General features: G+C 38.3%; 1 long non-coding RNA gene across 1 annotated transcript; it reads left to right on the forward strand.

Moving 5' to 3' along the window:
• Window positions 1-3,074: 3,074 nt before the first annotated feature.
• LOC134297585 (uncharacterized) lies at window positions 3,075-25,297 on the forward strand. The gene is made up of 3 exons (XR_010004382.1): window positions 3,075-3,382; window positions 10,150-10,363; window positions 24,234-25,297. It is a non-coding gene; the product is annotated as an uncharacterized LOC134297585 (long non-coding RNA).
• Window positions 25,298-25,489: the final 192 nt, after the last annotated feature.

Consider the following 25,489-nt stretch of genomic DNA (forward strand, 5'->3'; position numbering starts at 1 on the left):
TAGAAATATCTTCCTTGAAAAAGAGATGCATTTTTGCTTGATAGCACACTAGGTCTACCTAATCTCAGTGGAGAGAACAAAGTTTATATTGAGTACCAGAATAGAGAAAAACAACCTCATTTGCTATTTGCTACTTTCAAGCTCTGTTTGCATTAATAACTATTTGTTGATGGGCATGGATGTCATATTTTTAAAGTGGAAGTACAGCAAAAAAAAAAAAAAGTAAAAGTGGATAAAATTCCGTAACTGAGGGTCCTAAGTATGCAAGTTTTAAGTTAATGGCCTAAAATGCTTGACTAACATCATAAAATATTTACTGAACAAAATAAGGGAAAATACTTTGTTCTGTCTCCTGAAATATAACCATGGCAACCAACTTTTAACAAAACTGCATAAATGAATATATTTTGAACAAATGCAAAGCTACCACATGTCTGTTGGACAAAAGTGAAGATGGTTTAAAGAGAATAGCCTCTGATCACTTGCTTCAGCTGAAGGATCTGGTCATTAAAATAACATTTAACTCCAGTGGGAATATTAATTGCACTGAGGAATGAGAGACAAAAGAGGCAAGTGAAAACTCTTTATTAGATGACATTTTCTTTTTGTTTTTTCATGTAGGATTTGGAAAATGATATATAATGCACTACAGGAATAGATTTCTAACCATGTGTGTGAAATAAATCCTATGTGAGCACTCTACTCTATCTGTGGGGTGGAATATTATTACATAGGCCAAATAGAATAAACCAAATGAATGATTTGTGTACTAACAATTGGCTAATAGGGCTGTGCAATTGATGAAAAAAATGGTTCTTGTTTGGAGGTTCTAGCAGGGAAGCGCAGCTATTGTATACCCGGGACCGAAGACTGGAGACCTCGGTACACTCCTTCTATACCTGGGATGTTATCCTCTTCCACTGAGCGCGCAGCTTCGGGAGGGAGCAGTGAGGGAGGAAGGGGACACCCGCCTAGCCAGCCAGATCAGCCGAATCAACCCTGGCAATCAATGGGGTGACAGATGTCGTAGCCAGATCGCCTTCACAACCATATCTTCTCCCCTCTTCAAAAGAGAAGTGGAAGTCTGACTTTTTTAAAAACTCCCTCCCATAATCCCCCCTCTATTCCTCTATTTCCTTCATACTTCCCCTTAATCCTTCCCCCCTTCTACCCATCCTATACACACTGACCCCCCTTCTCACTTTCCTGCACCCTACCTTGACTACCCCTCTTCTAACCCTTTTTATATATATGTAAAATAATGAACTTCAATAAAAATTATTTTAAAAAAAGAAAAAGAAAAAAAATGTTCAAAAGTAATTACAAAATTACAGGGCACCAACGTTTTGATTCTAAAGTATCGTTGTGAAAATTTCATTACTATAATGAGAGTAACAAAATTTTGTTACGATTTCGTTATAGCAATTACGCAAGTGGGGAAAATTGAGGGGCTCGTATCTCCCTCATTTTTACAGTTATTGGGGTGGAACTTGCTACAATGGTAGAACATATTTATTGTTCTTGTTTTTGTTAATTTAATTACTGATGTATTTGTTTTAAATGTAAATGCTTTCAAGAGATTTTCAAAATGAAAAGCACTGTAGAAATATTCTTCAAAAATAAGCACCTATTTTATTTACTTCCTTTTTCCATTAAGGATGATATAATTATAGTAAATTTATAATTATAATCTAAGAAAGAATAATATTTGTTGTGGCATATTTGTATTGTGTTTGCTAATGTTTATTTGTGATCCTACCTATTCAACTGAATAAGAAAAGGTTTGGGGTGGGAGGAAAATCAGGGACGAGATATTTACCAGCTTTCACCAGCCAACAACTGGGATGATAGCATTCTATATATATAAAAATGAGTGATGGAATCCCAGCACCGAGCAAAGCAACAAAACTAAACACCCCCCAACCTCCAAATTTGACAACACAACCCATCATCCACGCCTCTAGGTTGATACAACAGAAAGAAAAGAAAAATAAAGTCCTAATTAGAGGGGAAGGAATAATTGTTTTTATCCAATTGCTGCCAGTTACAGGGCTAATCTCTGCCCACTTGGTCTCCTAGCAACCAACTCAGCCGAGGGGACAGGTAGACTTAGGCCTCTATTAGGCCTCTTCCACAGATTATCTAATTTGCACTGGATTATATGGCAGTGTAGACTCAAGGCCCTTCCACACAGCTATATAACCCATTTATAATCTTATATTATTTGCTTTGCACTGGATTATCTTGACTCCGCACTACCATATAATCCATTTAGTGTGCATTTTATACAGCTGTGAAGAAGGGGCCTCATATAATCCAATTCTAAGCAGATAATATAAGATTATCAATATACAGTAGAGTCTCACTTATCCAACATAAACAGGCTGGCAGGATAAGTGAATATGTTGGATAATAAGAAGGGATTCAGGAAAAGCCGATTAAACATCAAATTAGGTAATCGTTATACAAATTAAGCACCAAAACATCATATTATACAACAAATTCGCTGAGCTGCTGAACTTCTGGACCGAAAGGCTGCAGGTTTGAATTGGGGGACCAGTTTGAGCTTCACTATTAGCCCCAGCTTCTGCCAACCCAGAGGTTCAAAAACATGCAAATGTGAGTGCATCAATAGATACTGCTCCGTCGGGAAGGTAACGCCGCTCCATGCAGGCATCCCACATGACCTTGGAGGAGTCTATGGACAACGCCGGCTCTTCGGCTTAGAAATGAAGATGAGCACCAACCTCCAGACTCAGACACGACTGCACTTAACGTCAGGGGAAAACCTTTACCCTTTACCTTAACTACCACCAATTCCTCAATACTTTATTTCCCATACCACCATACTTTGCCACAGCAACGCATGGCCGGGCACAGCTAGTGCTTCTATAAAAAAGACCTAACACTAATTTTTTGAGAATGACTGGTCCCCTAATACCACAACACTTATACATGACAGGATAGGAAATATGTTCAAGAACAATTGTTTCTTTGAGCTATCTGCCTTAGGGATTCTTCCCTTTGTTTTCCTTACTATGATATTTAACAAGTGGAGGAAAGGAAAGAGCTTTTGTAGGTATATTGGCATAATTGTTGTAGAATTCTCTCTCCTGTAAAGCCCACCTGGTTGCTCATGTCTCACTTTCAAGGGCAAAGGCTGGACTGCATCACAATGCATTGGCTGACAGCAGATGATGACTGCTGCTTTCATCATCAGAATTCACGAAGAAGTATTTGCATCAAAATGTGGCCATGTGCTATGCTCCTGTTCAATGTTCCCTCGAGCTAACAATTCTCTTCTACAGGCCATTCCATTCCAGTTATCATCTACCATAACTTTTCACTTCTTAAAGGACATTCAGAATATTGGACCAACACAGTAAGCATGTTTACTACTCCTTGGTCTACTATGGTATTGGTTGGGTGGATTTCATTTCTTAGTACTATTATAAACTTTGATGTTCTGCCAATACCATTGTTTGTTTGTTTGTTTGTTTCTCAACACCCTTGTTTTTCTCCTGCGTTCACTCTTGGAGTAACAACAACAACAACTTTATTTTTGTATCCTGCCACCTTCTCCCCAGAGGGACTCGGGGCAGCTCACATGAGGAAAAGCCCAATCAACACAGTTAAAATATAGCATAATAAAACTAATAAAACAACATCATAATTAGACAAAATAAACAACACAATATAATACAGTATAAAATACCATTAAACAGCCACCAATGGCCTGAGTAGTAAACAGTTTCTGAGGATGGGCAGGACTAGTGCAAGTCAGTTGCAAAGACATGGCTGATGGATAAAGTGCAGAAGCCAGATGATGAATTTAGGAATGGAGGGTAGTATAAAGCAGAGCACTATATCTCTGGGTAGTGAGCAGTAGTAAAGTGCAAAGATTAGATTTTAGACCATAGCTGAGCCAAAATTATCTGGGGAACGACCTAATTAAAGACACAGTGGAACATCCACATTTTTAGATCTTTACGGAAAATGGACAGGGTGGGTGTCAGTCTAATCTCCCTGGGGAGAGAGTTGCATAGTCGGGGGGCCAGTACTGAGAAAGCCCTCTCTCTAATCCCCACCAACCATGCTTGTGATGGGGGTGGAAGTGAGAGGAGAGCCTCCCCAGATGACCTTAGCGATCGGGTAATTTTACACTACCATATAATGCAATGTAAAAACACATTAGTCTCTGTTTGTCTACACAATGCACACAGGCAAGTTAACCCATAGTAAGCTGCTTAATGCATAGGGGAAAGTCCAGATCTCACTCCAGAATTAAGAATTTCCCCTGTGTTGTGGGAGTTGGGATAGCCATCCTGGATCCCTATGTGGGCTCTAGGATTGTGTCGTCGTCATCATCATCATAATCATCATCATCATCATCTATTCATTTCTATCCTGCTTTTCTCCCGTGACTGGGATTCAAAGCGGCATATAACATATAACATTCAAACAAATATATCAGACTGCAATACATAATCAGTTAAAATATCATATCCCAATATAAAAACACAATTTAAATATCAAATAATTTTTTTTGTTTGATATGTGCTTCCCAGGTTCATGGGCTTCCCAGATTCAGAGTGAATTTGAACTCTTAAATCAATGCAGTTTGACTGCACTTTAACTGCAAAAGTTTGGTGATATGGAAACATTGGAGTTTTAATTTTCCAAGATCTTTGCTCCTCTCTGCCAAAGATTGCTGGTTCTTCACTAAACTACAGATCCCAAGATCCCATAGCATTGACCCATGGCAGTTAAAAGTGGTGTCAAACATCCAGTGATGTTGCAGTGTAGATACATCAATAATAGAAGTGATGCCCAAAATGTACTGTAAATGTTCTTATTAATTCAAGATAGTTTTTGCAGTCCTGCCACAGATCCTGCTTTCTTACTCTTTGAAGGTGATGGAGCTCATACTTTCTTGTAAAGAAGTTATGCCATTCTTTAAAAAAAATCTAAAATGGACTGCCCAGGTCTCTGTTTCTTTCTCAGTCCCTCTCTCCCTTCTTCTGTGTTGTAATGTGAAAAAGAAAAGCTGCAGTTCTACACGACTTGCTCACATTTCTTTTTAAAGGCAAAGAGCCAACCTGTTATTTTTCCCAAGCCAAAAAGCTGAGCTTGGCAGAAGTAAATTCTGCAGAGACAGTAGAAAGCCAAGTAATGAAGATGATGAAGAAGAAAAAAAGACACTGCAAAGAGAGGAAGGGAATGTTTACATACTGATTAGAGGATGTTAGCAGATACTGGACAACATATTTTGCATTGCATGTTCCTTCACCTTTATAATTCAATGACAGTGTTGTGACTTGCGCATTTGCAATTAAAATAAATTTGCATTGGCCACATTTCAGCCCTTGGACATGTTTAATGTAGCTCTTGGGTTCCTCATCTCTATTTCCAAAAGTAGCCAAGGTATAAGGTTCCAGAAAGGTTGCAAGCAGGATTGAATCCGGTTTTCAGTGGGCAGCTTTTCCATCTGGGTCCAAGTGGACCATTTTAGTCCAAGTTTTTCCCTATCCATGATGTGCCGTTTCGACTGGAATATAGATGATGGACTTCCTCCATTCTTTTTTGACTGCTGTTTCCCATTGTCAATAGCCTCAGAGCTCCAAAAAATTCATTTCTGAAGACTTCATCCCATAAGCTAATGAAATGTCCAGCTCAAATATCTTACTATTGTTTACTTTGTCTACAATAAGAACTTTTTAACCATATCTGAATGTTGTAAAAGAACATCTACTAGTAGGTACCTCCACTATCCCTGGATGAGAAAGCTTTCTTTTCTCTTTTCTTCTTTTTAAACAGCTTAATACCACTTTCTTTTTATGTTCTACACCACAGAATCTTATAAAAGACTCAAGACGGCCATATGTAAGCCTCCTTGAGTCCCCTTCAGTGTAGAGAAAGGCAGGGTAGAAATAAGGTAAATAAATACATATATAAATAAAAGCAGCAGGGAAAATGTCACAGAATTATAACAGCAGTTTAAACTATCAATTGGTTTAAGAGAACAGCTTAGCCCCCCATCTACACTGATCATTTAATGAAGTTTCAAACCGATATTGAAGAAAATTGTTTCACTGTGCAGACGATTACATAGGAAATCCTGAAATCAGTTTGAGGCCCAGATGGTGATCACAGACCACTGAGCACTGATGTGCATTAAAGTTTTTGTTTTTTGCACTTTTGTGAGAATTTATTGTCTGGCCACTGTAGTTTGAAGCTAGCTTTTAAGTGCATTAAATGGTCAGTATAGATGGAGCCTTGGAAATCCTGGAAAATAAGTAATAAAACAGTCTGGGTTCTAAAGAAAGAATGTTAAGATTGGTAATATTTCTATTTTTAAGGTGGTGCCACCACTGGGAAAACTCTCTGATAACCAGCCACCTCATCTAAGATGATAGGAACACTCTAAGATGCTTTATTTGCTGATGATCTAAATATACAATTAAGTCCAAATTAGAATTTTGAATGGAGCCCAGAAAGAAAGTGATAGTCATCATTTAAAATCCCAAAGAAGTAAGCTGCTTGTTAAAATAATAATGAAAGAGAAGCATCCAAATGATTAGATGATCATTTTTAAAGATATAGTATAAAACACACAAAGGCAAGACGCGTTGTGCTTTCAACCAAAAAATACCATTAGACCATTTGTCCCCAGACCTTGACAGCTAGAAACATCAAAATATCAGCAAAAAAAAGACAAATAGTTGGAATAACCCAGCTGCCCTTTCTTTGATAGTAGACTTAATTTGCATTAAAAAGAAAAGGCAACATAGGAAATAGAATCAAGTTCCTGCTAATGGAAAGTATGTGAGGGGCGGGGGTGGGGGTGGGGTGGGCAGAGGATAGTTCTTTTAATGGCTGCTTTTGTGTTGTTTTGTTTAGTTTACTTTGCAAACTGCTAATATTATTTTCCTCATAACATCCAGCTATCTGTTACTGAAATGTTAGCTCAGGTGAAATACTAGAAATTATATGATTTATTCCAGCAGACATTTGATTGCACTATACCCCCCCCCCCCCAAAAAAAGATCTATAGTTCGCCAAGAGCTCCACAATATATGTTTTACTTCTTCGAACCTTTGCTGATTTGCAGCAGCAGAGATCAGGAACAGACTGTTGGCAGTGGCTTCCTCATAAAGACTTTATCATTTCAATCCTTTAATAAAGTGTAACTTTTTATTCTAACTTTCTGCCTACTTTGTATCTTCACATCTATCCCTATATAGAATATTTATATGTTTCTTGCCAAAATGTAACAAAGTAGAACCCAGAGGTCCTCACCTTTTGTAACCCCACTGAGACATTTCCCAGACAGGAAAGTTGGGCAAATCCCACTGGCTGCTCACTATCCACTCAATGGGTATGCAAAGTTTCACCAAATGGTTCATTTGGGCTGAGAGATTGCAGACTGCAGAAACAAAGGGTCAAAATATGTACCTTTGTTTAACCTTTTATTACAAGCCAACCCTTGATTGCCAGAATCATCACCTTTTTTATCTTCTGGAACCATCACATTTGTTAAAGTTCACAACTGGACTGTTAAGTCAAGCCAGGACTTATTATCATTTCTCTGACTATTGTATCCACAAACGACGCCCCCTCCTAGGGAACATCCCAATGGCTGATTGGCTCTCGGGCTGGTGAATCCCAAACTATCATTTCCCCGCAAAAGGGAATCCCCACGTAGAGGCAGTGACATTAACAGCACCCTTGGCCAATCAGGGTGCAGATCCAGACTGGCCCTTCTCTCTACTAACCAGGGAGGGAAGCAGGAGTTTTGAATCATTGTCATATGTATAAAAAAAATCCTTTCTTCTGTATGGTATGCTTGAACATTGAAAGCATATCTGCTTGTACTTGCATCCCTTCTGGCTGGATTGAATAAAGCTCTGTGGCTTGTCTTCATCCTGGTGGTTTTCTCTCTGTCCTGGTCCATTTGTTGTTAGCCTGAGCTCACTGGGCATGGATCCATTATCCGTGGACATAGTCTTAAATTGACAACACTGTTTGTCAGGTTGATATGTTCTAGATTCCGAAGGAAAACATAATGGAAATCTTCAAACTAAGTTTAGGTTTCCTTATTTTTATATAAAGAAGCTTTGCTTCTAGGAAGAGTATGACATGTGTTGTTTTTCCTAAGAGTCTTGACCAGGTTTACTAGAATTTAAAACCAATCAATCTGAGCAAGCTGAAAGTCAGTATAAAGTGAATTAAGAATGGAACACACTGAACTAACTGGTAGAAAATGTATCAGGATATACTGATAGACCCTGATAGGTTTCTTTTTTATTAAAAATGTAGTTAATTTTGGGTGATCTACAGATCAGAATTGTTGATAGGGATGAATGGAAGGAAACGGAATGGGAACTGAGATGTTTAATGAAAGTCATCATATTGTACCTCTTTGGGCATGCTGTGAGACTTACCTTGATTTAGAAATTTACGGATTTGTAATACATTTTTGAGAAATAGAATACATGCAAAACCATGTATACATTTCAGAATATAAATGGTTAAAGTCCATAAAACAAACAAAAAATCAAACACATTGAAGTAAATGGGAAGAATGAAAAACAAAATGTATGCATTAAGGAAAATCTATATGGAAAACATAGACAAATGTTTATGTAGGAAGAATTAGAAAAGGTTGGTAATCTGGTAGAAATACTGACCAATACTCCAGGGCTAATCTGGCATGTTGTGTATAGATTCAGGCCAGATATGGTTCACACGAGGAGTCCACCAGCTCATGTGGCACTGAGGGGGTGTCCCTACCACCCAGAGGCACTGAATATGATTTGGCTCCATTGGATGAACACTAGATCTCAATGCTGTGATGATAACTAGCCATTAGACAGGCTTTACATGTTGGCTGTTACATACAATGACATCAGCCCACATGATGGGGCCCCAAGAGAGGGGGATGGGTTGAGAAGGACTCCCCACTCCTCTCCTCCTCCCTTCCCAGAGCAGCTCAGTGCCCCAGCTGACATCACTGCAGGAAATGTCCAAAAGGTAGGACCCATGTTACACACTGAGACTACCACTAAATCGAGGGGGGGGGGTGACTGCTATTCCATTTCCCCAGGCCACCCAAGCCCAGGAACTATAGGATGGCAGGGGGCACAGTTGTGACCAGTTGCCACAGTCTGTCAGAATCTGGACTTTCTCTAACTTTGGCTAACATGGGGCAAGGTTACATTAAGACAGTCTTGCCCATTGTTATCGTGGATCAGCTCCATGACTTGTTTGGCAATCATGAAGTTGATTAGGCTCTACATTGATCTAAGTGGTCAGTGCCGATGTGGCCAAAGGATGCAGCAAGCAAAGGATGCAGCAAGTAGAAGTTGGAGAAAGATTTGTGAAACAGTTCCATTTCCCTATATTATGTATGCGTATATTTTGTTCTTTTTAGTAGTTATTCTTTAACAATCACAAGCAACAACTAAAAGGATGAGACCTGTCTGTATTTGACAGAGAAAATAAGTAACATTTGAGATGAGACTTTGGGATGGATTTGTCTGTGAACAGTGTACTCAATTCTGGAACATGAAATAAGTACTTGTTCTCAAGACAGAACATTTTTTACTTCTAAAGTACATGCCTTCCCTCACGGGCTAATGCTAGTTCTGGTTGGCAAATTTCAAGATTCCAGTAGGGAAGCAACTCATATTTCTAGATTTTATCCTCCTTGATGCCAAAGATATCTTGACATTAAAAATGTCAGCAAAAAAGATTTTTCACTCTTTTGCAAGAACAAAATACTAGGACTGATTTATGCTCCAATCAGATCTCAGTTCCTCTCACTATGATACTAAAAAATCCAAACACTATTTTAAATCAGTAAGTGTTGACAAGTACTAACTTGCTGGGATATATTAGGGCAAATTGTACTTTACTAGTAAAGATGGGAGAAGCAAGAACTCATTTAAGTCAGCTTACATTGCTTGGTAGCAGCCTAAAGGAGAAAGATAAGGACTCTGGGGTAGCTTGCCAATCCTGAGTTCATTAATATGGTGGTGTAGAAATAAGGAAGCCAAAAATCAAGTACTGTACTGCACAATGTGGAAACTCAGATTTATTTATTGCGAGGAGGCTCTTACTAATGACTAATTGTTATTCTTCTTCCAGGTAAACAGCAGACTCACTGCCAGGAATCCAATTACTCATTTTTCAAAGGACACGAGGGCATTCAGAGTCATCTCTGTAGTGTCCCCCACATCACTGAATCAAGAGATAGTAGAAGTATTCACCCAGGTCAACCTTCTGTCATCAGCAATTTTGAATAGCACTGCATATATTTGTGTGCTTGGCAAAACCTGGCCCAAGTTCAGAGCCTTAAAAGGTATGGAAGAAGCCATCTAATACAATAATTAAGCTTGGACTCCTTCCATATGAAGATAAGATTCAAAAATATTTGGAATATTTTTTAGTTTGGGAAAAAATGATATGGATAAAATTTATAAAAATTACAGATGATTGGATGAAAGCAGAAAATGAATATTCTACTATTTCTGTTTAACACCCAGAATATGGTGGGATCATCAATTAAATTAATGGCACAGGACACAAACAGTAGCGGTTGACTCCTTTGGGAAGCAGGATACTAAGCTCGATGAATCACTGGTCTGATTCAGCAAGATTCTCTTAATGTTACTAGTGCATCACCATTAAGGGTCTAAGCTATTATCTTAATAATTATTAAGAACATTCTAATTTTAGAAGAGCAAGCAAGAAAGTGCAGTTCTTTTAGACTACCATAATATGGGGAGGTGCTGAGATAGATTTTATATTTAATCCTGCTTTGCTGTGTATTTAACAGTACTTTGAACATTTTAAAGTGAATTTCACTATGGTTTTCAACAGAAATATGCATAGATGCCTTTACAAGTATGTTTTAACAATAGGAAATTGAGAATATAATTGCAATTTCCAACCACATCATTTCTTATAAAATCAAATAAGATTTATTGCTTGTACCTGTAAACCTTGAATATAAAGTGTGGGAAAGCACATGGTTTTAGCCTACAATATATGGACAAGCCCACAGAGAATCTGTGAAGTAGCTTTGGAAAACAAGAAAGAGCAGAAAATATATCATGGAGAAAACACAGTGAAATGAGCTTTTGTTTTCCAGTTCCACTTAACTGTATCTTAAAGTATACTATAAAAACAATAGCATAAGCCAAACCCTTTTAAATGCAATTCCTGATAATATAATAGTACTTGAGATGAAGATAGCTGTAGTAATTATAACAACAAATATAAGGTTTCTCTTCCCATTCAATCCCCTTCCTATTCTTCGGTGACATAGTAGACATCTATATAGTTCTAATCTGCTAACCAGAGCTCTACTACCTCCTTTGTTCTCCTTTGTGTGAATTTGTCTTTAAGAAAAGTTTTAAAAAAACATATGGAAAAAATAAAGTGCGATTCCTAGAACAAATTCCTACAACCCCAGGAAATATAGAATTTCACCTCTGGAGGACAAGAGCAAACTTCACGGTGTTCTTATCTGCCACATAGAACTCTCCTCAGCTTTCATGGATACCAGAATTCAACTGGTAATGGAGGAAAGGAAAAATTTGGTGTGGCTATTTCCCTTGGATTCATAGCTCTTAGTTCCTAAAACATGAGCAAAACATGTGGACTTGCCCTGAAAGTCTGATCTATCTCCAGTTTTGGTAGAACTTTATTTTGGTTAATTCCGCCTTTCTGTTGCTTTATAATTTTCACAGCCTTCTTAAACATGCAAAGCACAAAAGAAACTGTCCATCACTCTAAGATAAGCATCTAGTAGTGGGCAACAAGAAAGTCACCTATATATTACAAATTGAATTTCCATCATGGAAAGTGCATTTTATAAAATTTCATTATCTTGTGAAGGTTAAAACTGACCCCAGTATAATATGTAATTCATAATAGTTATCTAGCAATCAAGAAATGTTCCTCTTTAATTGACAGTCAACTCAAGGCTAAGATCATGACAAAGTGAGAGTGTTAATATTTCTTATTATTATTCAAATAGGAAATGATATCCTCTTTCAATGAAAAATCCCTCTGTGCATTGAACCCCTGGCAGCTGTGGTTAGAAATATAGCTGTACTATCTGGGATTGTGCAACATAAAATAGGATTATAGGTCACTGATTTCGTTATTTACACGATTAATCATTGTCATATATATATATGTTTGTATATGTGTGTGTGTGTGTATGAGATTTTATCTTTGACTGAAAAATATAGGGGAACATGGGGATATAAAATTAACATAGGTTATGTATTTGAAAGAGGTCAAATCAAACCTCAGAGTAGACATGAGTATAGAGATGGGAAGGCCTGGGAGGAAAATGGAAAAAAAATGGGGGAGGTGAGTGTGTAGAAACAAAAAGTCTCAAAAGCTTTTCATTCAGTCTTCATGTTATATAGTTTGAATACCATGTCTCACTCACACACACACACACACACATATATATAATCATTGGAAAAGAAAATATTCTACATACTTTTCACTTCCTCCCTTAAAAAATGGCTTTGGAAAAAATGAAGAAAAAAAACCCTGGAAAAACCAGGTTGTTCCCAATTTTTCCAGGTTTTTTTCCCAGGCCTTCCCATCTTTACATGGGCGCTACCAGGTCTGTACCCATGGGAAGACCTGTGTCTTTTACTTCTCTGACATCATCCCCCCCACCCCCCTGCTAGACAGAGAGAGAAAGATGATGTCTGTGAAGCCTTCCCAGCTTATCAAAGAAGCCTAGAATCATAGAGATGGAAGAGACCACAAGGGCATTCCAGTCCAACTCCCTGCCATACAGGAAAATACAATTAAAGCGCCCCGATAGATGGCCATTCAGCCTCTTATTAAAAACCTCCTGAGAAGGAGACTCAATCATGCTCCGAGGCAGCATATCCAATTGCCAAATACCTCTTACCCTCAGGAAATTCTTCCTAATGTTCAGGGGATCTCTTTTCCTGAAAGTTGAATCCATTACTCCATGTACTTGTCTCCAAGGTAGTAGAAAATAATCTTGCTTCCTCTTCCTTATTACATCCTTTCAAATATTTAAAAATGGCTATCATGTCTTCTGTCAGCTATCTTTACTCCATGTTAAACAAACCCAGCTCTCTAAGCCGCTGCTTATTTATTTATTTCCAGCATTTATACCCCGCCCTTCTCACCCGGGGGGACTCAGGGCTTGGCCTCCAGATAATCGATCATCTTGGTTGGCCTTCTCTGGATACATTCCAGATTTTGAATTCTGGTGCCCAGAAACACTGTATTCCAAGTGAGATCTGACCAAAGCAGAATAATGTGGGATTATTACCTCCTGCAAAATAGGCACTATGCTGCTATTGATGGAGCCTAAAATCACATTGGCATTTTAGCTGCCACATCATACTGTTGACTTATGTTCAGCTTGTAATCTGCTAAGATGTCTAGATCCTTTTCTCATTACTGTTTTCTAGTCAGGTGCCACATTTCCTATATTAGGGGAATACTGGACCCTTAGTATTTCTTGTTATTCTCCCATTCAAGTATTACCCCATTTAACATGCAAAATCAAATGAGGCCAGGTTTGTTCTGGATAATATGACATTGATTAGAACCTCCTACCACTATTTCTACCATCATACTGAGGCAAATGTACTACTGAGACAAGTGGAATGATTTTCCTTCTCTTGCTTGTGTTTTAAAGAATGAAGAGAATAAAACATATCTTCTGCTGTACTATCATACTATTATGATCCTGTCCAACCATGTGCTATTTTAAAGATTCAGTTATTTGAGTGTTCCCTTGTTTATGTTCTCTTCCCTGATTTATCACAGATTCTGACTAGAGATGAACTTACCAAAGATAAAATAATGAACTATGTTGTTTACAGTATTTAAAACTTAGGACTGGGGTATTTAGTGCTTTTATCCAGAATCCATACCTATTACATTCAACCCTCACTAGTCACAGATTCTGCATCCACAAATTTAACCATTCATGGCTTGAAAATATGATATTCAGTTAAAAAAAAATTCAAAAAAGCAAACCGTGATTTTAGAATTTTATATAGGACATTATTTTACTATGTCATAATATATAATGGGATATGCTTATCCATGTATTTTGTTATCTATGGGGAAAAGGAGGAATCCTGGAAACAAATCCCAGCTGATACCAATGAGTTTGAATAGAATTTTAAGATGCATTTGGTTATGGATACATCAACAAATAAGCAGCTTTTAGAAATTGCATAGAAATATTGTCCTCCCCCTCATGAAGTTATGATTGTGAATGTTATATGCCTCATTTTTTCTCCAGTATCTAGAAATACATCATTTTGAATTCTAATTTCAGAAACGTGCCCTTATTAGATGCAATTTGGAGAGGAGAGAAGGGGGACATGAGTTAATCTCAGGGCTTGGCCTCCAGATAATCGATCATCTTGGTTGGCCTTCTCTGGATACATTCCAGATTTTGAATTCTGGTGCCCAGAAACACTGTATTCCAAGTGAGATCTGACCAAAGCAGAATAATGTGGGATTATTACCTCCTGCAAAATAGGCACTATGCTGCTATTGATGGAGCCTAAAATCACATTGGCATTTTAGCTGCCACATCATACTGTTGACTTATGTTCAGCTTGTAATCTGCTAAGATGTCTAGATCCTTTTCTCATTACTGTTTTCTAGTCAGGTGCCACATTTCCTATATTAGGGGAATACTGGACCCTTAGTATTTCTTGTTATTCTCCCATTCAAGTATTACCCCATTTAACATGCAAAATCAAATGAGGCCAGGTTTGTTCTGGATAATATGACATTGATTAGAACCTCCTACCACTATTTCTACCATCATACTGAGGCAAATGTACTACTGAGACAAGTGGAATGATTTTCCTTCTCTTGCTTGTGTTTTAAAGAATGAAGAGAATAAAACATATCTTCTGCTGTACTATCATACTATTATGATCCTGTCCAACCATGTGCTATTTTAAAGATTCAGTTATTTGAGTGTTCCCTTGTTTATGTTCTCTTCCCTGATTTATCACAGATTCTGACTAGAGATGAACTTACCAAAGATAAAATAATGAACTATGTTGTTTACAGTATTTAAAACTTAGGACTGGGGTATTTAGTGCTTTTATCCAGAATCCATACCTATTACAGTCAACCCTCACTAGTCACAGATTCTGCATCCACAAATTTAACCATTCATGGCTTGAAAATATGATATTCAGTTAAAAAAAAATTCAAAAAAGCAAACCGTGATTTTAGAATTTTATATAGGACATTATTTTACTATGTCATAATATATAATGGGATATGCTTATCCATGTATTTTGTTATCTATGGGGAAAAGGAGGAATCCTGGAAACAAATCCCAGCTGATACCAATGAGTTTGAATAGAATTTTAAGATGCATTTGGTTATGGATACATCAACAAATAAGCAGCTTTTAGAAATTGCATAGAAATATTGTCCTCCCCCTCATGAAGTTATGATTGTGAATGTTATATGCCTCATTTTTTCTCCAGTATCTAGAAATACATCATTTTGAATTCTAATTTCAGAAACGTGCCCTTATTAGATGCAATTTGGAGAGGAGAGAAGGGGGACATGAGTTAATCTGGGAAAATTATAATGCAACAAAGGGGTAGTTAAATTCAGTTTATAGTAATTTATCACTCTCTAAGATAGATCAATTAAAAACTCAGAAAGAATCTATATATATTCAGCCATTACTTATACAGGTTTTGTCTTCAGCAGTAGAACTAAATATATAGGGCTATCTAACATGAACTAAAGTTGATGCAGTTATTTGAAACTAGTATTTAGAGCCAAAAATAGCATTTGTCACATAAAATATGTTTTAAGAAATGTAGAACTATTAATGGAAATTATTCCTACTGCAGGTAGGCACGTAGTAGGAGTCAGATAGTGTGGAAATTAGCGAACAGAAAAAGGAACCATTTGATAAGAAAGATGATTGGATTTTTTTTGTGTATAACTCCTTAGATATTATTAGAAGAGTTGTTTCAAACATGAGGTAAGAGGTAGATTTTCAGTTGCTTTGATGGTGGTGTGGATGGTGATGATGGTGATCACTGATGATAATCTTTGCCTAGGAGGATCAAAATCCCTCCCATTAGAAATTACCTTGCTGTCAACAAATCTAATGAAATGCTGTCCATAAATAGAAAAATATCTGCCATCCAAGATTTGATCCTGGAAGAACATGCAGACCCGATTTGCATCACTGAGACCTGGCTGGATGAGCTGGCAGGGGTGTTAACCTCACCCAGCTTTGTCCACCGGGTTTCGTGATGCACCAGCAGGCTAGACTTGGGGGGCAGGAAGGAGGGTTGTGGTTGTCTATTGTGAGTCCATCTCCCTTATCAGGTGCCCCATTTCACAATTGCCTAATTTTGAGTGTGTCTATCTGAAAGTGGGTAAACGGGACAGATATGGGATTCTGCTTGTGTACCGCCCACCTCGCTGCACAACATTCTCCCTACCTGAGCTAGCGGGGGTGGTCTCAGGCCTGGTGTTGGAGTCTTAGCTGCTAATAGTGCTGGAGGACTTCAACATCTATGCTGAATCCACCCTCTCTGGGGTGGCTCAGGACTTCATGGCCGCCATGACAACCATGAGGCTATTGCAAATTATATCTGGACCCACTCATGTAGCTTGACACACTCTTGACTTGGTCTTTATTGTGGATGGGGCTGGAAATGTCAATATGGAGGAACCTTCAATTGTTTCATTGTCATGAACAATCATCACTTGATTAGGTTTAGACTAACCACATCCTCTAACCTCCACAGGGATGGGGGGGGGCATATTAAGATGATCCATCCCAGAAGACATATTGATCCAGAAGAATTTCTGAGATTTCTTGGGGAGTTTTCTGTCATGGTGTCAGAAAATCCTGTCGAAGCCCTGGTAGATCTCTGGGTGTTGGACACAATTGCCCCCAAATGTCCCTTCTCACTCAGTAGAGCCAAATGGTCTCCTTGGTTCACCAGGGAGCTGATGGTGATGAAACAACCAAGATGGAGACTAGAGTGCATCTGGTGTAAGACTCGGGGTGAATCCGACCAAACACAGGCTAGAAACTCACTTAGGGCCTGCTTTGCAGCAATAAAGTCAGCCAAGAAGGCATTTTCAACTGTCTTTATTGCATCTGCTACTAATAGATCAGCAGAGTTGTTTCGAGTGGTCAGGGGAATCTCCACCCTGTTTCTCGATGTGGCGAATTTGCCCATTGTTTTGAAGATAAAGCTGCTCGGATACCCTCTAACCTAGATGCCAATTTTAGGGCGGTACCAACTGATCTACCTGAGGTACCTGTTGGTCTGATTTTGATAGATTCATTTCAAGTTATTCAGCCCGATAATGTGAGCAAGATTCTTGGAGCTGTGGCAGTGATCATATGTGCTCTAGGCCCTTGCCTTTCCTTTCTCATCAAACTTGCCATGGGGGATTGGCCAAGTGGTTTATGAGGATCATCAATGCCTCATTTCAGGGACATATACCACCAAGCTTTTAAAAAGCTATTGTAAGAGCAATTCTAGAGAAGCCCTTCCTTGACTCCTCGGTATTCAATAGCTACAGGCCTATTCCTAATTTTCCTTTTCTAAGCAAGGTTCTGGAGTGAGTGGTAGCTTCTCAGTTCCAGGAATTCTTGGACGAGTCTGATTATCTTGAGCCCTCGCAGTCTGGTTTTAAGCCTGCTCATGGAACAGAGACAGCTTTGGTCACCTTGGTGGATGACCTTTATAGATAACTGGACAGGGGGAGTTTGTCTAGGTTAGTTCTCTTGGCTCTCTATGAAAAATGGTATCCTACTGGGTAGGCTCTCTGGAATGGGTATTGGGGGCACTGCTTTGCACTGGCTCCATTCCTTCCTGGAGGACCATTCCCAGATGGTGATGCTGGGGGACGCATACTTGAACTACAGGCCAATGACCTATGGGGTCCAGCAAGGTTCCATTCTATTCCCCGTGCTTTTTAATATCTACATAAAACTGGGTGAGGTCATCTAGAATTTTGGAACTGGGTGCCATCTCTACACAGATAACGCTCAACTTTACTAATCTTTTCCACCAAAATCCAAGAAAGCTCCCTGGATCCTGGAGCTATATCTGACAGCTATAATGGACTGAATGAGGGCTAATAAGTTGAAGATAAATCCTGACAAGACAGAGGTCCCCCTGGTCAGTTGCAAGGTCAATCGGTGTATAGGATGGCAACTTGTGCTCATTGGGGTTATACACATGTCCACAGTCTGGGGTCCTTCTGGACTCAGCATTAACACTTGAAGCTCGGGTGTCAGCGGTGGCTGGGAGGGCTTTCATACAGTAAAAACTCATGCACCAGCTGCAACCGTACCTCAAAAAACTGACTTGGCCAAGGTGGTCCATGCCTCAGTTACATCTAGAATGGATTACTGCAATGCACACTATGTGGGGCTGCCTTTGAAAACGGCTTGGAAATTGCAATTAGTGCAAAGATCTGCAGCTGGTTTACTAACTGGGGCTAGCTATAGGGAGCGCAGCATGCCACTGGCTGCCAAAAAGGTTCCAGTCCCAATTCAAAGTGCCGGTTATTACCTACAAAGCCTTACATGGTTCCGGTCCAGCCTATTTTCATGACCACATCTCCCCCTATGAACCAGCACAGGCTCTAAGATCTGCCAGTGAGGCCTTCCTTTTGGTTCCACCTCTGCCTCAAGCGTGGTTGGTAGGGCCAAGGGAGAGGGCCTTCTCGGTGCCCCCCCGGCTCTGGAATGCCCTCCCCAGGGAACTTAGGCAAGCCCCAACACTACAGCACTTTCGGAAAGAGCTAAAAACTTGGTATTTTCAGCAGGCCTTTGACAACATTTAAGATAGATGCCAGAGTAATCACCTATTATAGCACCTTATATCTATTTTTAAGGGAATTATAGTTGGGATGATAAATCTCTTTATGGATCTTTGAGCCATAGCTGTAGCCATATTTTACTGACTCTATTTAACAGAGGTTACTTTTTTTTATATGCTTAGTTTCATGTAATGTGTTGTTGATTTTGTGTGTTGTATGGCACCGTTGAGTATGTTTTTAAATCTGCCCCGAATCCCTATAGGAGATGGTGGTGGGGTATAAATAAAGTTTATTATTATTATTATTATTATTATTATTATTATTATTATTATTATTATTATTATTTTATGAAGTTTTGGTTTCAATCAACTAAAACAAAGAGATGGTGCAATAATGAAGAACAGACCTTTCTGAGGCTCAGAAGCTAATAGTAGTTGGCCCAGCCTTCTTTGTTTAATTGTACAGTACTCATGAACACCCAGCTCTCCCAACTATTTTCTCTAGCCATTATTCAGCATGTATGTGGAACAAGACAGAGAGAGAGGGAGTGACATGGAATAAATATTTAAACAGCACATTACTAGAAGATATAAAGTATCCCCACAGAATTTCATAGAACATCTGGGATTTGGCTGAGGTGACAAAGCTAAATAAAACATTGAGAAACTGGAGCAGTTAATTTGGGGCAAATCTGTTTGACACAAAAACTGAATTCTTCCTTAATTGGATAGGCTTTGTGATTTTCAGTATATGGTAATAGATATATTTACCAGTATAGTCAGACTGTTTTTTTATGTTTATATTGTGTAAAACTACAATTGAAGGGCTCTCAAAATTCCCTTTTCAAATTCCAATGTGTTTAAGATATTTTCTCCCAAACCGAAAGATGACTTTTATTTTTGTGATACAAGATCATTAATAGAAAAAAATAAAGCTTCTCCCCAATTCTCATTATTCTGATCTTGATTCACTTGCAAAGATTTTGATCTCAAATACTGACATATTCTGACAAAGAGTTGATTCTCTAAAATTTGGCATCTATAAACTAGGATCCCTATAGTCAAAACCATCTGATACAGCTTTCCTCCAAGCGGGTTCTTTGCAACAGAGCCTTGTATTCCCTGGAGCCTATTTACAATGCAGGTCATACATCAAATAGGAACTGACAGAGAAGCAATAACTCAAGGCCCTGTGGACTACCTTTTCTCAATTTCTGAGCAAGAAGATGAATCCCAGGAGATATATTTAGGGCTAGACCAAGATGACAGTTTAGGTTCAGGAACTCCAAAGTTCATTGCTGTCTCATTATCTATCATGAAGAAATTAATAAGAAGCTATAATGATTTTGATTTTGTTTTGTTTTACAGTTGAGCTTAAATCTTGCAAACAACAGCCTCATATGAGCGGAGAAGCCTAAAAATATAAACAATGAAGTAGATAGAGGGTCTTTTTGTATTTTTTAAGGGGAAGATTTGCACAATATTGGAAATTTAGTTGCCTGTTCTCAGGGGATGCATGCTGCCAAATTTCAGATAGATAGACCTAGGCAAGAGCAAAAAACATTAACATTAATGGGGTGTTTATTGGGAAAATGGCACCCTGCAGTTTGGTTTCCCTTTATCTCTTAAGTCCAGACTATTTGCAAGATCACATTTCTCCTTGAAAGCCTGCTAGAGTCCTACGATTTACAAAATACTTTAATGTGGTCCCACTGCCATCACAGGTTTGCTTGGCAAGGACTTTAGAGAAAACTTTCTTGATGGCTACTCTCACCTGTTGAGATTCCTTCCATAGGAAGCTGGGCTGCATTCTTTCTGTCAGAAGGCAAAGACTTTTCTGTTTAAGCAGGCTTTTAATGAGTAATTGCTTGCAGGGAAATTTCTAATGGGAGGAGATGGAATATATTTTTTAAACTTTGACTGCTTTTAAAAATGATTTTCTCTAACCTCTCCCACCTTCCGAAGCAGTGTGTTCCACTGTTGAACAACTCTTATGGTCAGGAAGTCATTTGCAAACTTGATAAGCATGTCCTCTAAACCTTTATCCAGGGGCTCTTCTACACAGTTATATAACCCAAAATATCAGGGCAGAAAATCCCACAATATCTGCTTTTAAATGGGTTATTGCCATATATTCCAGGTTAAAGCAGATAATGTGGGATTTAATTCAGCTGTGTGGAAGGGGCCAAAGTCATTAATAAAAATGTTGGACAGAACTCTGTGGCAATGCACTAGTCACTTCTTTTCAGGATGGTTGCATGCACCTTGAAGCTGGGTGGGAAGCAAGGATATCAACCCGCCCCAACTGGGCTAATGTTGAGGGCTTCTTCACAATAAAAAGATTCTAGTGTTCCTATATGATAGCAAATGAAAAAGAAGTGCTCTGCTAAGATTGTTTCTTGGTTGCATACAGGAGCTGTCAAACACTATAGTACAGCATGCTCCTTTTCCCATCATGATTATAAAAGCTTCTGGATGACAATATCTCTTTCGGCAGACCCAACCTCTGGATTTTCAGTACTCTGAACAAGTGCCAAAACCTTGGCAAGACCTTTAAAATGATTCCAAGGATTTTTTTTACTTCCATTTGGATGGATCTCAAATCTGTTTCCAAAAGCTAAACCTGGATGCAATCCTTAGCCCTACTAGATTCATCCTCCTGTATGTTTTCTGTAAAATTCACCTGCAGTTCCCTCTGAATCTTAATCACAAAATGCACTCAGTCAGCCTAGGTGTTTGTTACTGTCTTCAACACTGTCACTTTGTTCACTGGATTTACTGCTTCTCTATCCATCCAGCATCTGACACAACTTTTCTAAGCCTATCTGGAACATTAAAAATGAAGGAACAACCAGTCATTTCAGCCTCTACCTGCAGTGTGAAATGATGTAATTCAGTAGTCCACTGCTGCTACTTTTTCATTTATTTTTGAGAAAACTGGACCTCAGCTTGTTTGCTTGCTTTAGATTTTCTACTATCAAAATATATATGTTCCTTTAACTCATTCTTAAAGTTGAGAGTGTATTTTAAAGACAATATTCTGTGCTCATACAACAGTAGATTCAAATTGTTATGGCTTCTGAATCTCTAAATTCAGTTTTGCAGTTACTGGTTGAGTATCCCTTATTTGAAACACTTGAGACCAGAAATGTTTGGGATTTTTCCAGATTTTAAAATACTTATATTTGCAAATGTGTACATATTTAAATGTATTAGAGATGAGACCCAAGTTTAAATATGAAATTCATTTATGTTTGATATGCACATTATAAGGTAATTTTATTTACTCCATTTTAAATAATTCTGTGCATTAAACAAAATTGATGCACACTGAACCATTATAAAACTAAGGTGTTACTTTCTCAACCCTTTCATGTAGATAGTTTTGGATTTTGGAGTATTTCAGAATTCTGGATCAGGGAACACTGTATCAGTTTTATTGCTGAGTTTACAGAAGGAAAAGATAATATTCAGATGTTGTAGCAAGTTGTCCTCTCTCATGCCTATGCAAAGAATATGCAAATCAGCAGTAAACCTTTGATTTACTTAAAGGGTAGACACTTGCCAAATGTATTGATTTCTCCTGCTTTAGTTCTCCTGGAAAATCTATGGCAGTAAAACACGGCTTGGATTTTATGTAGAGGCACTTAGGACTGGATGGAACTATATAGCTGCCTTTTACTTGCATCCTGTCCCCTTCCTTTATAGCTCCACAAGTCATCCTGTAACCTTGGAAGTGAATCAAGTAATGCCAAAAGCAAAGCAGAGATGCTGAAATGAAAGTGTAAATACAAGATGCTGAAAGAGTATGAATCATTCCCCTCTTCCATAGCAGTTGCTACCTGAAGTAGCAGCTTTTTATATCTTCATATATTACACAAGACGTTTATATTTCCACATGTGCAAATGCTGTTTGGTTGTTGGGTTATGATATGACAGCATGATGATGGCAATGGTGTTACTAAACAGCATGGCTCTAGCTTTGTATCTAATAGCTACAGCATTTGTGCCTCAATATAAGATATGAAAGCATATTTATCTGATGTTTTGTCACCTTTTGGTGTTGTATAGGGGAATGCATATATTTGAAGGACATGGGGTGAATGTATGTGTTTTGCTATGTTGAAATGTGAAGCTGAGACAACCTTTCAACCTAAGGACATTCAAACAACAAAATTTTATATGATTCTGAATGGACTTGCCCTCTTCTATGGGTCTAAACATGATGGGACTTGAGATACTGGTGAATCTGATCTTTCAAAGGCTGAATCTGCGTGGCCTAAAGATTGTGGTCTTATAGGTCTTATTATTCTGAGCTTGGACTGGAACATTAATTGAGAGAAAACAGGTTCTCATGCTGTCTGTTAGGCTCTCTTTTCAGTAGTTTTTGAACTAGGGTCCCATTTTGGGGTATTTCTTGGTACTTAAATTCATGCAGCTTAATCAGGGGAGCGTTCTACAACTGAGTTATTTCAAAACTAGATTTGACCATTTTTTCCTCATGGGACTTAATTGTCTGTATATGTGTTTTTCACCATAAGAACCAACCACATTTTCTTCTGTGAGAGCTCAGAGGTACATGGATATCGGAGAGCCTAGTAGCTACACAGGCCACATATTCAAATTTGGGCCAGAAGGCATTGGCAAAAGTACCTGGTGATGGCCAGGAGCTCTCTCGAGCTACATGGTCACTGTTACAGTGAGAAAGGAAGCAAAAGGTAAGCATGACCACCCAGTTTGGCACAACTGAAGAATTAGGACAGCGCTTCTGCCACAGCTGCAGTTTGGAAGTGGAGAGGTAAAAACACTCTGGGACCCAAATTCAGGTGCTAGTGTAGATGAGTGCTTAGACATGATGCATTTGTTTATGTTACTAGATTTGGGACACCTGAAATAGATGCTTTCATAGAGAAATGTGAATTCAAGTAGATTCTTTGCCATTCCTGTTCAAGAAACAGCTCCATGTTGTAAAAGAAATACTGATATCTGTCTTTGTATCCTGCTAGGAAATGACCTACCTAATTACTCAACAAGTTCCAACCTAGCAATCACTGGCATAGCAAACAGCAGGGTTTAATCGGAACCAGAGCTGATTAACAATATAAGAAGCCGTTAGATAAGAGGTCAACTATTTGTCTTTCTAGCCTTTCATTGTCTGCCTTCAGTGATAGCAACACTCCAGGGAAAGAGAGTTCTTTCTCACCATCGTTTAAACTGGATATGCCAGGCACTGAAGCTGAGAACTCTGAATGGGAAAAATAATATACTGTATTTCTGAGCTATCATTTCTGCCTCAAAGCCCAGACTTTAGAGCCTACAAAAATGGCAAAACTATCTTCCTATTGCTTTTCCCCTCTGCAGAAAGGAAGGTCAGTAGAGGCGTCCCATTGCAGTGAAATGACACTAGGACATGCTATAGAGCGAGAGTAAGACTATCCTAAAGACAGCACTGAGATTTGAAAGAATAAAGAGGGCAATGATTTAATCAAGATGTACCACCACATAGCACACACTGAAGATGATGTACTGAACCTGCGGTGCTCTTAGCTTGAAGTATATGTATATAGAACCTCGTGGGATTTTCAACAAAAAAAGTAGGTTTTGTTAATTTCTTATGCAATGCATTAAATTATAAATTAACATGTGGAGGAGGAGACTTTTTTTTGACAGAATATAAAATGTGAGTATTTATAATTCCCTTCCTTCTTATCTTACACCCACCCATTCACCGTTTATCATGCCTTTTAGATATCTTTGTTAATTAAGTACGTTATTAAAATGAAAATCATATTTTCCTTTAGATTATGGCGTCTGTGTGTTTGCACCACAATCATTTATAAGTTTCTGCAGTGTTGCTTACAGGTGCCATAGGCAAAGCATATGTCTCAATTAAAAGAAGTGGCTTTTCTCTTTCTTTTAATGGACAGCTCGTGGCTCTGTCTGAATCTTCAGATAAAACAGCACAAGTAAAACTGGATTCCAGCTCTTCATTTTGATATATCAGATCACATTGGCATTCATGTTATAATATTAAGGTCAGAAATAATACATAATTCTTAATTCTTTAAGTGGGAAAATATGCACCCACATGTACACAGAGGCATGCCATCCTTTTACGTATAATAATTCCACTTCCATCCTTGTTCTAATATTTAAATGTGGAACTATTCCATTTCAAGTACAAAAACCAGATCTACTATGTTTTTATGTCCAAAAACCATGCCATATGGAAAAGACTCAATTTTGAAAGTTGATGGTGCAGCAGGTGTGACTTAAAATTAGCATAGTATAAGAAGAATGACCAGATTGATTCTCACAAGTGCAATAAAATTGCAGAGACCTTTTATGTGGATTTGTATAGGTTGAACAGATAATGCCCCACTACCACCTTCATGTCAAGGTGCACAAAACTAAATGTCAGGTTACTCTAACATGTTAAGTGGATAATCACACAACCACACATTGCTCCCTCATAGACAATATGTACAGAATGGAAAAAACTAAAGAATTAATAGACTTTCATGATGTTCTTCACTGGCAGGTTGAGACTATTGCTTCGCTATACCTAATATCAGGGATGCCTTGCTTTGGAATCTTTGTACAGATTTATCCACTGG

This window comes from Anolis carolinensis, chromosome 3 (genome assembly GCF_035594765.1).
Source record: "Anolis carolinensis isolate JA03-04 chromosome 3, rAnoCar3.1.pri, whole genome shotgun sequence".
In the NCBI taxonomy this organism is placed as follows: Eukaryota; Metazoa; Chordata; class Lepidosauria; order Squamata; family Dactyloidae; genus Anolis; species Anolis carolinensis.